Raw genomic sequence first — 13,684 nt, forward strand, 5'->3', positions numbered from 1 at the left:
AGAACGTTCTCTCTGTCAGTGTTCACATATGCCGTTTGTCGTCGGTGTTCTGTCTTCGGCGGCAAAGAGACCTGAATATTGTCCATGTATCCCGGCCCGTGTGGAATATAAACGGCTTGGCTATGCCGCAAATATATTCGTGGAATTAGCTGAGACGCGTATGTTACGTGATGGTGAAACATGTGACGACTGTCTATGGTCTGCGCCCCACGACTCGATCTAGTATTCATATCAAGTAGTTCTTGGTCAGTGGTATGCAGATCTTACGTCCAGGCCTTTATCACTCGGCGTCATCTGCGGATCACGGTACGACCACTGAACTGGAGCTCCGACCCCACCGCCCCGACCACCCGCCGCTGGGCCCAGCCGAGATGACTGGCGGGAGAGAGCGCGGCCGCCAGAGTGGACGTCCCCTGGGGCCTGCGGGCGCTGCAGACGCTGGCACGAGGCGACCGCCGCCCACAAACTCACCAACCGGGAGGATACGAGATCAGTGGAGGAATGGAAATATGGTGCGTTGTCCATGGTGAACGTGAACTGGCGTAGATACGATATGGGTACCCGTCAAAATTCGTGGAGATTTGGGTCGATATTTGTCCCACAACTGATTTCCTAGAAATCATTACCTTTTCATAAACCATGCACCATAGGCTGTTCACAGTTGAAATTATTCAAAAATGCCATTGCGCATGCGCGTAAAATGGTCCGTGACCCAGAAAAAAAAAATTTCTTCTGGGTAACGCATTATCAAACCAGATACGTTCACTCACCTCATGCGCGATATAACCCCCTTATCGGCAATGACCTTCTCCACACGTAGGTGGAAATACTTGCATGTCTTGATGATGTAGGTGGGCAGAATTTCTCTTCTGGGTCACAATTTTTTTCCTGGGTCACGCTAAAATTCGTGACCCAGAAGAAAAAAATGCGTGACCCAGGGGAATGGGCTTTACAGTTTTCCGAATATGGCAAGTTTGTTATCGAATACTAATCTCCAAGTACATCTTATCTGGAGTACCTGAGCACGCAGCAACACGACACTGTGATTCTTTTCGACACTTACCAGCCACAAACCACAAGGGCGTGTGACCAAGAATAAAGAAATCTTATGGCACGCAGGAGATGATTTCCCCTGGGTTCGCCCAGCCCAACTGACAGTTTTCAGTTTCCGCCCCCGCTCTCTGCGCCTTCGCGGGATAAGACCATATGCAAGTCTGCAGACCCTGCTTACCCGGTCCGTAATGCTTTGAATGAGGAGCTAAGTACCGTGACCCAGAAACAAACGTGACCCAGAAAAAAAGTTTGCCAAAAACCGTGGGACAGACGTTTTTGCGTTGTGCAGTTTTGCTACATTGTATACCCAAAAAATAAGAACCATGAAGAGAAATTTCAATGTTTTTGCTATTCACAACGCTCCCTCGCGCTCAATTATCTCTAAAAATAACTACACAGCAGCTCTGTAGATTTTTTTCGCAGGTTGTGGGACAAGCTAAAATACATAGGCACACGAAAGCACGGTTTTGGAAAGATGTCCAATTTTTTTTGCCACTTTGCTGTTGCCTTTTCAATGATTTTTTTCTTCAATCAAATGTCCAAATCTTGTTACGCTGAAATAAGCTCATTTATTGACGTGAGACATTATTGAAATCGTGGGACAGCATATCTCCACGAATTTTGACGGACACCCATATATGATGAGAAACCAATAAATCAGTTCTCTCTCCAAAGTCCAAAGCGCTTAGTGCTTGAACGTCACTTTGACCAATCGGAAAATGATCACTTGATTCAGTTTGTCATTTTATTTAAGAAAAAGAGGACACTTTGCGAGACATTTAACGGTGGAACGTTATACGAAAGACATTGACCACTAGGCATAGCCACTTGCCAGCGGCAGCCACGCTACTCACTGCCACCATTCAAATCTTCTGCGCGCCTTTTCTTGGGTTGCCTTGCACGTCCCTTCGTTTTCGGTGACGAAAACCTCCCCCCTGCGCGAAGTTGCATGGCTAGGACCGAATCCGGGCACGCTTCCATCATACTTTTCAAAAAGTCGTCCTTTTCTGCCTGGGTCAGGGGTTGCGGCTCCGGAACCTTTGGCACGCAGCAGAGGTCGGATATCGGACATCCCTTGTACCAGTCTTTCACGTTCCCCCAGTCTGGAGAGTCAAATGCCGAGTCGAGCTCCATCAGTGTCGACGGAGGATGCCTGAAACAAATCCAAACAATGCATGTGAAATGGGAGAAATGAAGACACGAAAGAAAGTCACATTTTTGACAGCTACTTAAGGTGAAATATTTAAAATGACGTAATAGAACGGCAGCAATTGACATCAACTTTAGGTATAGCAATTGAAATAAAACATCAATTATTCAAATATGCAACAAACATCCAAAAGTGAAAGAGAACGTCTTCGAAATAGAACGTCAAAGTCTTATGAACGCTAGCTAATGAAGCGAGCGAGTGGATATAATGAGGCATTCATCAGTGTTCACTTTCGCGCTTTAAGTAAGAAGTTTTTCGGTTTTCATTCATTTTCAAGAACAGCTCGCGTAAAAAAGCAAGCATAGCGATGACGCTTTAGGTACCCTTGTTCTTTCAACTTCACACCACTCGATCACCCTAAAAAAATATAATGAAACGAAAGCATGTCAAGCACATTATGGTGCGTTTCTACTTTCCAGACATTTGTGATAAAAAAACGAGTCAACACGTAAAAAAAAAAAACGTTTCTCCCATTGATGGGCGCAAAGATCACGCGAAGATCACGTGATATATTTTTAGCCAGTTTCAAACTTGGCATTAATTTGGGCATATGAGAACTAATTTGCATTTACTTATAGCATGTTGCAAAGATGTCCGTGGTAACCAGCGAGCGGAGGAAGCGAGCGAGGTGAGCTCTTCGTAGAATGACAGAAATCTATTAGTGTGGGCGTCCGGACGCCGACCGGCCGATGCAATGGGTAAGTTTTGCAAGGCTTGTATCTCCGCAACCAATGGACCAATTCACTTGCGGTCTTTTTTGTACGAGAGCCTCATCCCTTCTTCCAAGTATTGGACTATTCCCGATGCATGTGGGTGACCCCTAACGCACGTCCCACGTGGAAAACGAAGACGTGTCAGTTTTGTAGCAATTACAATATGTAACTCGGCAATTACTGGGTCCATTGCGCTGAAACTTTTTTGTTTGTTTATTGGGGCTTTAGGGCGCATCAACAGCAAAGGTCATTTTGCGTCCATAACGTTACCCTCACAAAAACAAGTGTGCCAGAAGAGAGAACCGACTAAGCAAAAAGACGAAAAGCCTAAAGGCAGGACAATTTAAGTTACAATAACGAAAGTGTGTAGTGATAGTCAACTGATTAGACGTAACGACTAGAGGACTAGATAGATTGGGGTCCGGTCCGGTCGAGTAAATCACTTGGGATTTAACTGAACGGATAAAGGGAAAAAATGAAGGATAAAACCCATGGTGACTCGTCACCCAGTACTCAGTAGGTACCTATCGGATAGCGGGGTGTGCGTGTCAAACAACGACTCGGACAACAGCGATTCTAGAACAGCGACAGAAAAACAGCGACTCACTCAAAACAGCGACCGCATTTCGAGCCACCGCTAGAACAGCGACCCACACGCTTGAGCGATTATCCAAAACGGCGATCCGTAACAAAACGACTTCAGAGGAACAGCTACTATTCTAGGCTAATGGGGAATGGAAAAGCAAAAAATGGCAAATTCTTGCGAAGAATACTTTTATGAAAAATGCACTCGTTTCGCGGAACAGGATGCATCATATGAAACTCTCGGATATCACGGCGCAATCGGGGAAACTTGGCAAATAATTTGTACTTAAAAATCAACGATGTCAACGAAAAATCACTTACCAATTACCATCATCGAAACGAATGCCGTAAACGGGGGTGACTTTGCCATGTTTTCAACTTGAGACGCTTGCATTCTTTACACTTCTTAACTTCTTGAGATGACTCTATGTTCAAAACACGGATGAAGATTAGCTCTTTTGGTTTTGCTATTATCGTATTTATATCTTGCCTAAAAATATAATTTTTTAAGAAAATGAGTCGTGGCAAAGTTAAACTGAAAAAGGGGTGACTTTGCCACTAATTCAAAAAATGGTTTTTAACGCTTGCAAATAATTTTTAAGCATTTTTGTTCCATTGTATGGGGGAGGGCAACCATCTTTAATTGTTTAATAGGAAAAAATGAAGCAATTCAAAGTTTTTTGCTCTTAAATGATGTACAAAAAAGGAGAGATACATTACTTTAATAATACATTATAGTTGTTGAAAATTATTGACATTGATAGTAAATAGAAACTGAAAAATGATTCAGAATAGATAAATAAGCAGAACTATGATTATACCGGTACTCTAGGACCTTGCCGCTTTCTTTCAGCGGTATTCAGAGGAACAGAAAGGAGACGTTCTTGCGGCAACTTACCGGCACCCTTATTATCAGCGTTTCGATCTATAAAATGATACCGATTTCTTCAGCTAGTCTTACTGGCAAACTCAGGAGTTGTAGATGATCATAACTGTGCTGAAAAGTTGGGCCCAGCTTCATCCATTTTTTGAGTTTGGTAATTTTTGCCTTTCTATACTCCCACTGTGCATTCCTGTGCTAATTATAAACGTATAAACTCTCACTTTTTTAAAAACCAGTTTGGAGGTCAAAATGATGCTACATTAAAAATTATTTTGAATTGCATCGGATAAGTATTCAATTTTTGCATAAATAACATGGTGGCAAAGTCACCCCATGTGGCCTGCAATTCACTTGGAAAAATCGCCACCAAAAATTTTAGCTAAATGAAGTGACAAATGCCAGTTTTGTTGGATATGCTAACTTAACAGCCTTGTCATAATTAACCATACCAAGCTTCAGCATCGCAGGTGGTCTAAGACATGTTTAGATAATAAAAAGTTTGGAACTCTTCAAATTTGACCATTTCAATGACTCCAATAAAATGGAGCCCAGTTAGGTATTTAGTGGTAACTTACCTATCAGTGTTAGTTATATTGGGAGGCCCATCAATTACCTTTCATTTGTGCATAAAACATTACTACATTCCTCGTTAAATATCATGGGAGATCTCCCTAAAGCATTTTTCGAGAAGCATGGCAAAGTCACCCGGCGAGGCAAAGTCACCTCCGTTTACGGTGTACAACTGAGTTGTTTGTTTATTGGAGCTCTAGGGCGCGCCGACTGCTGGGTTCATTTTGGCGCCCATACAACTGAGTTGAAACGAACCTGTAATTATGTTACGAAATATGCTTCGGCGATCCGTAACAAAGCGACTTCAGAGGAACAGCGACTATTCTAGGCTAATGGGGATTGGACAAGCAAAAAAAAAAGACAATTTCTTGGGAAGTATACTTTGAAAAATGCACTCGTTTCGCAAAACAGGACATCATATGAAACTCTCAGATATCCCGGCGCAACCGGGGAAAGCTGGCAAATAATTTGTACTTAAAAATCAACGACGTCAACGAAAAATCACTTACCATCATCGAAACGAATGTACAACTGAGTTGTTTGTTTATTGGAGCTTTAGGGCGACTGCTGGGGATTTTGCGCCCATACAACTGAGTTGAAACGAACCTGTAAGTATGTTACGAAATATACTTCGATAGCGACTCCAAACTAAGATTTTGTAGTAAATAATAATGCGAAACAAGTGCATTTTGCATAAAAAATGTAGGTACCTACTTCGCAAGACATTGTGTTTTACTTCTCCAATCACGAATAGCCTAGAATAGTCGTTGTTCCTCTGAAGTCGCTCTAATACGAATCGCCGTTTCAAACAATCGCTTAAACATGTGTCGCTATTCTAAAGATCGCTCTAAACGCGGTCGCTGTCGCCGCGCGTCTCACGGCCGTGTCGGCAAGCCCATCGCCAGTTACGCCCACATGGCTCGGAATCCAGCAAAACTGAATAACTTTGCCTGACTGCTCCACCGAAGTAAGTCGAAATAAAATGTCTTGGACTATCGGGTTGTCTAGAATAAGAATATAGATTAAAACCCCGTTAAGTTAGCAGGCTGCTGAGAGAGTCCGATAAAATGAGATAAGAAAAGCTGTCAGATACCTAGATATAACAGCAAAGCCTTCTCGATTGCGACGAGCTCGGATGAGAAAACAGAGGCGGAAGAAAGCAACCAAAATGTGTGCGTGTCATCACCGGCCACGAACGCACAATCTACACTGTTCTCCGTTTTCGAGCCGTAAACACCGAGATGAAACCGTCACATGAGGCAATGTGTTCCAACACCCGTGCTCGTTGGTCAACGAGGTCAGCTTGCGCTTGGGCGTATTTCCATGGCGGGGATGACGTACGGCCCTCCAGATATTTAGTGGTTGGTTGCCAACATCACAATAAGCGATCTGCACTGATGAATACGTCTAATGGCTGTTGAAAATCATTGCCGAAGTGTGTGCACGAACCCTCTTCTCATTTCTATTGAGTCATTTTACAGGAGTGTCTCTGTCATTCAAAGTTATTACACCAAAAGCACATAGGCTAACCAACCACTCTTTTGCTGGAGGGCCGTACCCACGTACATTCTGTCTTAAAAGTACCGCGCAAAGTGACGGTGGATCCATCAAGCCTGACCGATGAAGGACTGCTAGATTTGAGTCACCGAAGCAATGAAATGAACATCCTCGTCCCTTACCAGACATGTGCTTGGATCCGAGAGCTGGATCTATGATCTCAGTGGATCTCTCGACAAAATAGAGGGGTTGGATCTATGATCCGAGTGGATCTCTCGACAAAATTCAGGGGTTGGATCTATGATCTGAATGGATCTCTCGACAAAATTTAGGGGTCGGATCTATGATCTCTGTGGATCCAGCGGGCTAAAATTTGTGGAGGACCTATGATCTGTATGGATCTCACGACAACATGTAGCCAATGAAACCCTTATCCTACATAATTGTACACCTTACAGTGCAATACAATTGAGAATTATCACTTGTGGACATGGTTATTGGTTAAGACCACTTGTGATCATTAGGTATCATCATTAAATTTGAATTTAAATAAACAACATTTGTACTACATTTAAAATAAACCAAGAACATGCATATTGCTACTTTTTGTGACCAATTGTAACTTTTTCATGACAGCACTGATGACAATCTTATCAACAAGCTACAGCCACTTTAATTCAAAGAACAAACAGTACAGACAGATGCAGTGGCAGCAGGGCACTGCAGATTTTCATTTTGGTCCCATTCTTTCTGCAACGCCAGTAGGGCTAATGCTAAAATGCCAAACTCTATGGGGGGCACTGTACCCTGGTGCCACCCCCCCCCCCCCCCTGTTCTGCCGCCTATGGACAGATGTTAGGAAATCAAACCTGGAAGCCAAATAGGTCAGTTTTGTTAAAAATAATCCAGCAATCCACTTCTGCCAGGTATGAAATCCCAATCCAGAATGTTCATATGAGCTATTAGTATGTGCAACACAATTTCGATTTAGTAAGAATAGCAACCAACCTCTAATACTTTCCTAATAAAATTACAAGTTCAAAAATGGCATCAACTTCTTCAGATTACCTACTTTTGGCCACTTTTGGCATCCTGCCAGCTGCCACGTGTGGTGCCATGCTGTGCTTTTGTTATGAGAGAGCCTCCCAAAAAAAGACAAACGAAATTCACAGCTCACGTTTTGGTAATATGGTTTTATTACGTCATTATCGTTTGACCAATGAAAAATCTTAATTTGACCAAGACCGTAATGATTCCAAAAGATTCCCCGTAATAGGCCCTCTAAACTAATGACGTAAGATATTGTTATTCTTTTGAAAAGTGAATAAAATTAAGATGCAAGGCGCACACCGCTCAGGGCCACATAATACCGTTTCAGCTTACGTTTACGTCATTAAATTCAACGCTACAAAGATGATATTCACAAACAATCGTATTGTAAAATCATGTGAGGCAGAAAAAATGAACATTCTTTAAAAAAAAGCTCCAGACTTTTGAATTTCCAGTTTGATTTTTTATTTATTTTCATTATACTCGAAGGTAGAACGCCTAGCTCATTTGTTATTTGAAATGACGTCACGAGTTCAATTTAGATACTGAATAATCATTTTACGGTAAATATCCGAGGCCATTACAATTGATATTTCGCTTCCCATCGCTTCCGCAGGCTGTTGAATATTTTTATACTTTTGTTTATATCTCAGTTTATTTTATCAAGTATTTCTTTCAATAGATTGAAATACCTTTGCCTAACCAAGCCACATGTGTCAGTATCATCTTTTATTGTTTATCAATCAATTGTGGTAGCTGGAAACTGGAAAGCCTCATGGTTGTCTAATGCAAGATCAATGAGATTGTCTTATCAATATCATTATGTAGATTCTAACATGAATTGTGATGTGGTAGGTACCTAGTTATGTATTGTTCATTAGTCATTACTTTGACTTACCTCTATGTTAATTGTTAATGCAAACTTTTCTGTTGGTATGTGAACTGTGAACAATCTTCATGTCACTCAATTCTCTCAAGTTGTGACCGTCATGAGCCTCCTTTATTTTGTATTCTGTATAATGTAACTGGATGCCTTTACTAATATGGTCTTTGTATAAGATTGTTTGTTTCTAACCATACTTTGGTATTCATAACTTCTTATGAAAGAAAGTTGTTAACATTTTGAGCACCTATGTATGAGCTATGATCCCAACGGATCTCACGACAAAATTGGGGAGCCAGATCTATGATCCGAGTGGATCTAGCGACAAAATTGAAGGGTCAGATCTATGATCCCAGTAGATCTCTCGACAAAATTGAGGGGTTGGATCTATGATCTGAATGGATCTCGGATCGGGATCCATGGGATCGGATCTCAGATCCATTTTTCCGGATCCAAGCACATGTCTGTCCCTTACCCAAGGTCAATTGGTTCGGTGACTTTCAAATTATAGCAGGCCCTTCCTCGGTCAGGCTTGATGGATCCACCGTCACTTTGCGCGGTTCTTTTAAGACAGACTGTACATACGTCGCACGCCACGGAAGCCTATATCGGCAGTGGAAAAGAGCTCTTTCATGCGAACTCCGAAGGAGACCGATCGTCCTACTCTGTCAAGTCGATTAAAACCAGGGGAAAAGACGTACGGATACGTCGGATGTCCTGGGAACTGGCGGAGTTTCAGTGCGTACCTCATCCCCAGCATCTGAAGGCGAAGAGATGGTGACGGTTCGTGTGCCTCGGCTAGGATGCTGCTCTTGGGCGACGTACGGAATGCACCGGTGGCGACACGGAGCGCCGCATGGTGCACGGAGTCAAGAACCTTCCTACTGCAGATTCGCTAGCGGAGTCGTCAACAAAGCACGCATAATCCAGTTTCGATCGGACGATTAACCGATATCAAAGTAGCGTCCTGCGGTCCGCCCGATACAATGTACGAGCGGCAGTGGTTAAGAAGCAGCTCGACGACCTGCAGCAGAAGGGCATCATCAAGCCTGTCCACCACTCGACTGAGTAGTGTCACCCACTCGTTTCGGTTCTCAAGAGGTTGACAGATGTCTCAGTCTCGAGGTGCAACTGCAGACTGACTGTATATAGACTTTACGAAGCTGAACAAGCTCGTGAAGAGGCAGACACATCCTATTCGAGGCACACACGACGCCGTAGCATCTATCGAGTGCGGCGCTCGATTCTTCACGAAGTTCGATGGCGATGTTTCTGGTAGTTCTGTTCAAGGGCGGGGGGAGGCACACGGGCCCGGGCTCCCATCCCCATTCGAGTTAGGGGGCCCAACTCGAGGGATTTGAGGCCCAGATGAGATGGGCCCATAATCCTTGACTGCCCAAGACCGTGTAAAAAATGAGCTGAAATAATGATTGAAAATACTCGTATCCCGTATCTCGTACCCCAGCAGGCCCATACGAAGCCCAGAGACTCCATAAAATGCCCAGCAGCGCAGCCAGGGTGATTGCGGTGAAATTTCAATGGGCCTCAAAAGGCCTCAAAGGGCCCTCAGATGGCGTCACAGGGTCCTCAGATGGTCTCGAAGGGCCCTCAGCGTCAAATGGCCTTCATCTGGTGTCAAAAGGGCCCTCAGATGGCCCCAAAGGTCCCTCAGCTAACGTCAAATGGACCTCAGAAGGCCTTAAAGGGCGTCAAAGAGCCCTGAGCTGGCGTCAGAGGGCCTCCAGCTGATAACAGAGGGCCCTGAGCTCGCGTCAAACGGCAATCCGAAGGCCTTAAAGGGTCCTTAGCTGGTGTCACAGGGCCCCCAACTGGTGTCAGAGGGCCCTCAGCTGGTGTCAGAGGGCCCTCAGCTGGCGTCAAATGGCCATCAGAAGGCCTCAAACGGTACTCAGCTGGAGTTCAACGGTCCTCAGCTGGCGTCAAGCTACCCTCAAAAAGTCTCAAACTTTAGAGAAGGCCTCAAAGGCTGGCGTCAAACGGACTTCAGAAGGCCTTAAAGGGCATCAAAGGGCCCTGAGCTAGCGTAAGAGGGCCCCCGCTGATGTCAGAGGGCCCTGAGACCATCTAGTGCAAATCTAGACGTTTGCACTAGATGAACATTTTCTGGCATCGCCAAGGGCCTAGGTAGTTAAGTAGGTACCTAGGTAGGCCTTTACCTACCCGGAGAGGACCGAGGGGACGCCGTTTCGGTGCACCAGATGAGGGCGGGCCACTGGGGCGCTCCAGTACGTGCACCGAATCGAACGTCTTCCCTCTGCGGCATGCCAGCGGTGCCCAGACAAGCCGTGTGCGGACGCGAAGAAGAGGTTGATGAGCCGGAGCACGTGCTGCTACGCTGCCTGGTCCTCGCTGGCTCCCGCCAGCCTCGAACACACCTCTCCGCCGATTTTCGTGGCCCCGGAACTTCCGGCTCCGGTCTTGTTTTACGGCAACGCTACAGTGTGCTGCGCTTATTGAAATACCTATTGGGTTTCCGAGGAAAAAAAAAACTTTCGGACACTCAAACGTTGGAAAGCGTCCAATGCCCTGGAACACTATCTGATTGATGCAGCCTTGATCAGTAGATGTGCACATGTGCTTCACACAAATTGGCTAAATTTTGGCAGAAATAGGCATGTCCAAATTTTCAAACCAAATCATGCAGAAATTTCAGTGCAAAATCATTTGGGCTGAATTTCGGAGCAAGAGTCTCAAGGGCGGCCGGCACAATGTAAGGATGTTTTCCAGTCTGGTATCAGGGCTGTTGCGAAAATAAGTGGCCTAAACCTGATGAGAAAAGAGGATTTGGGGGTAACCTAGGTTTGGCTCCGTGACCTGGCATGCCCCTGCGCTCGGACCCTGGATCCACCAAAGGTCAAAGCTAAGCTAGACTTATAGAATATTATAAGAAATCTTTATTCCACAGGCAAGTAAAGTGGGTAGGTTCAAGGTTGAAGTTTTACGGTGACCTCAGGCTAATACGCATTTCAGGAAATACCGTCATTCGGGGTGACTTTGTAAAACTTTTGCTATTTTCTTCAATGCAGGGGAGATCTGAAAAGATATTTTGAACCAGGGTTTGTTCTAAGATACCAAATGGGGAATTCTGTGCATGATGGTGTATATCTGAATATTTAAAATCACTCCCTTATATTTTATTTTTTTGGTTAAAAAATTATCATTGTCACACCAAGGTCGGGGTGACTATGATACCCCTCATTATTTGCATTGTAAATGAGTTGACTGGTCAAACAAGCACAGCAATGGGGGTGTCTATGATAGGTCTGTTTGTTTTAAAAAAAGTATTTTGCACCAATGCAAACTTGATGTCTTTTTTCTTCAAAACATAAAGTGATCACAATTCACCCACTTTCGGATGCATGTGGTCACAAAACACTTAAAAATAACACTTTAAAAATGTCAAACTGTAACTTTTGTGGGCAAGCACAACTGGCAAGGAGCCAAACATGTCACAAATGGTCACATCTTCACGTCTTGTGTGGTTTTCCTTCTCACCAGGTACAATCACAGTACTCTTCCACGACTGCGGTAGCATCGTTCATTTCACTTTGAATGCATGACACATGGTACCATTTCTGGCAGTTTTCACACCCTTCCCACTTGATGTTCTTGTCCCCTGTGGCTCCAGGGGGGTTCCACCTCTCACAGATACTACACTTTTCCTCCTCCCCTGAGTCTGGCTCCTCTGCTGACTCATTTTCTTTGTCTTGCTCAGCGAAGCTTCGCTTCTTTGGTTTTGTCCCTTGCTTTGTCCTTTTCTTGTGTCCCAGACCCTGATGGCTTGAGGTGCTGTGCCTGTACTGCCATCCCTGCAAGAGCAGAGATCCTTTGCCCCCTTTTCCTGTGTTTCTGTGGTTTTCCTGTGGGCTATCATAGTCACCCGGGGCATTATCATAGTCACCCCGACGATCTAAGTCACCCCGAATGACGGTAATGTCCAGCATTCTGGACCTCCCCTTGGAGAAAATATCTGACCTGTTGTAATAATTATACAGTGTAGGTACTGTGTAGGGAATCAGTCGGGGAAACTATGGTAAAATCTGCTATTTTTAGCAGTCTGCTATTTTTAACAGAAATCTGCCAAAAATGGGTACGCATGTGACGTCATCGTACCCAATTATAGCAGATTTGGGTGCAGCCCCATACAAAAGCAGATCTGCACCCTAATTGAAGCAAATGCGCATCAAATGCCTGGCAGGTTCATGATGAGAATAGTGCTGAGAATGTCCTCTGATATTTTTGTTCAGATCCGACTATTTTCAAATTCATTATTTAAAAATAGTCGGATCTGAACAAAAATATCAGAGGACATTCTCAGCACTATTCTCATCATGAACCTGCCAGGCATTTGATGCACATTTGCTTCAATTAGGGTGCAGATCTGCTTTTGTATGGGGCTGTACCCAAATCTGCTATAATTGGGTACGGTGACGTCACATGCGTACCCATTTTTGGCAGATTTCTGTTAAAAATAGCAGACTGCTAAAAATAGCAGATTTTACCATAGTTTCCCCGACTGGAATACTGGACAAGGGCTTTAGCACTTTGACTTACTTGTAAACATGGATGATGACAGCAGCACAGTGCTTGCACTTCCCATGCAAATCACTTTCTTCATTGCAAGAGCATTTAACAGAAAAACCTTCCTTGTCCTTGGTCATGTCGAGCAGAATCTCACAGGGTTTCTCCTCAATTTGCTCTTCGGACAGAATACAAAAAGCTTTTACAGTCAGTTTCTGAGAAGTTCTCTCCCATATCCCAACTGCTAGTAAATGTTGGGCATTCATCACCGCCTCTCCTTCTCTCAAGAGATCAACATTTTTTCCAGCATATTCATAGATATCACACAGCGAGAAAGGAAACTCCTCCATGTAAGTAGAATGAACACAATATCGAAATGGAAACACCACCACGGACCACACGGCGACCACGGGACGCCGGTGAAAACAGGGCGCCGGGGGGCATATTAGTCACGTGACATTTGGAACTTCTCCCCCTCAATGGGCCTTCTGTATGCCAAACGTCACGTGTAAATTTCACGAACCTTGATCAAATCGCCCCAGGCGCCCTGTTTTCACCGTCGTCCCGACCACGGTACACAAAACCAAGGCATATACCGTGACCAAGGCCGTCTCCCAAATCTTGGCGCGCTTGGCGCGCGATGGAACGTGATCGCCTGAGGCGGTGCGCACGTTTACTAATAGCACGTAGAAATGACA

At 44.4% G+C, this 13,684-nt stretch overlaps 1 long non-coding RNA gene across 1 annotated transcript; it reads right to left on the reverse strand.

Annotated features, from left to right (window-relative positions):
• Positions 1–1,780: 1,780 nt before the first annotated feature.
• Positions 1,781–13,611, reverse strand: LOC122375659. Its single transcript, XR_006255437.1, has 2 exons — positions 13,020–13,611; positions 1,781–2,206 (listed from the first exon to the last, which is right to left on the reverse strand). It is a non-coding gene; the product is annotated as an uncharacterized LOC122375659 (long non-coding RNA).
• Positions 13,612–13,684: the final 73 nt, after the last annotated feature.

This window comes from Amphibalanus amphitrite, unplaced genomic scaffold (genome assembly GCF_019059575.1).
Source record: "Amphibalanus amphitrite isolate SeventyFive unplaced genomic scaffold, NRLGWU_Aamphi_draft 001889F_arrow, whole genome shotgun sequence".
NCBI classification, from domain to species: domain Eukaryota; kingdom Metazoa; phylum Arthropoda; class Thecostraca; order Balanomorpha; family Balanidae; genus Amphibalanus; species Amphibalanus amphitrite.